This window comes from Kryptolebias marmoratus, linkage group LG19 (genome assembly GCF_001649575.2).
Source record: "Kryptolebias marmoratus isolate JLee-2015 linkage group LG19, ASM164957v2, whole genome shotgun sequence".
Classification (NCBI taxonomy): Eukaryota; Metazoa; Chordata; class Actinopteri; order Cyprinodontiformes; family Rivulidae; genus Kryptolebias; species Kryptolebias marmoratus.
Window position 1 is genome coordinate 3,472,831 of NC_051448.1, and position 1,905 is coordinate 3,474,735.

The following is a 1,905-nucleotide window of genomic DNA, read 5'->3' on the forward strand; positions in this document are numbered from 1 at the left end:
GCTTCTAAGTCACTGTCAGAGAAAACTTCACTAATTAGGCTCAGTTTTTTTAAGCAAAATAAGAATCAGAGACTCGATCTGTCCCAGACTAGAGGGCCGGATGAAATGTTACAGAGGGCCGGATCTGGCCCGCGGGCCTTGAGTTTGACACGTATGTTTAAGGTCAAACCTTCAGATATTTGTTAAACAACTAAGTTTAGTTTAACCAGTTGACACAACTAAATTAAGCAGATCTAACTTTTTATCTTTGTCGTGTAGGGTATCATAAACCTCACATTTACGTAATTTTACGATACACAAGAAGATGCGTCGAACTTTAGGAACATTAAATGAGTCCAGACAGAAAAGCTGTTTGTTATGCACGGTGTTGGGTTTAAATATTATAGCAGAAGTCAGACAGTAATTGTGTTTAAACCTGCTCAGCATGTTGAAAACTGAGGTTTGGCAGCAAACTACTGTTGCACAAAGTAAGAGTTGCAGAAACAACGTTTGCTGTTTAAAGTAATTCACATTCCTACTGAAGTTAAATACCAGTTATGTGTCATAATAACATGCTTTCATCTGTTTCCAGGTCTGTATTTGTGAGGGGAAATAGTTTAGAAAACCTTTTTTTTTGTTTCCAGACTCACCTTTTCATTGAATTATCTGAAAGACGAAACTCTTAAACATAAATAACATAAAATACTGAAACCTTTTCATTAATTTTATATAAAAGATGGACACAGTTAATATGATCAAGCCTTAAGTCATCAGTATTTTTGCTATCAAGGTAACCTGCAGACACTTTTACATATTTAAGTTTCCCCTTTAATGAAAAGTTTGCAGTTCAGTTTGCAGCCGTTTTAAAAAATAATGTGACTTTTTAGCCCAAGTTTCTGTCAATGGCAGCACGTTGCGTAGCAACTGTGTGTGAATGAGAAACACATTATAAAGCACTTTGTGGATCTGCAGTTAGATTTTAAGATGTGTCATAAAAGTGCAGATAACACTGGGTTTATTGCAGCCTATCAATCAGAAGTTAGCCCACCCTAAAGCATACGCTGTTTTGTTTTACTCTGAAGGGAAATATAGAGTTATGCTGAACTTATTTAAAGTTATTAGAGGAACTGTTTTGGAGCATGCAGATAATAACGCCTGACCTCTGTGAGAACATAAAATCCAGCCTTAAAACGAAGTGAAAACTCCAACCATTCGAGTCTGGAAAAGCACAAACTTTTGAAATATGTGGAAACCCTGTATTTCCCTCAGTTTGGTGTGTGTGAAGCTGCTGCTGCTGCTGTTTCTGTGTCGTTTTACTTCTGCACCTTTTCATTTCCCTCCTCCACTGGGCTGAGACGTGGAGGCTGGGAGGCCACGAGGGGAATGTCAGGGATGATCGCAACTTTGGGCCCAGACATGAAACTGTCAAAAAAAATAAATAAATAAAACGTTGTTGCCAGAAAATTGCTTCACCCTATTGAGTTTTAATTGTTGATTATGGCTGTTCTCATACCTCACAGCTGCAGGTTTGGGGTACGTTTCAGGCTGTAGTGTGAAGTCGGGGTCAGGACAAGCCAAGCTGGAGAAAGTCTTTGCTCCAAGCTATAATTATAGCAGTGATGGTGGGGGTGCAGGTTTCTGCATCCCTGGTGACCGCTTGGGTCACATCGTTGTTCCTGAAAAACTCATCCCGTTTAAGATGATTCATGAGCAGGACCGCAGCTCCCACTGAGGACCCCGAGGTCCGGACCTCAGTGTTTCTCTGCTGTGTATTTTATAAAAACATGAATCCAAACAAGGCTTTTGAACGGCGTGGTTCTCTGCGTAGCTCCACCAGTTTCCTGTAGGAGGCGCTGCAACTGTGTGCAGCTGCAGCCAAACTCAATGTCTACGAAGAAGAGCGCAGCTTTGCTACCTTACTGCTAA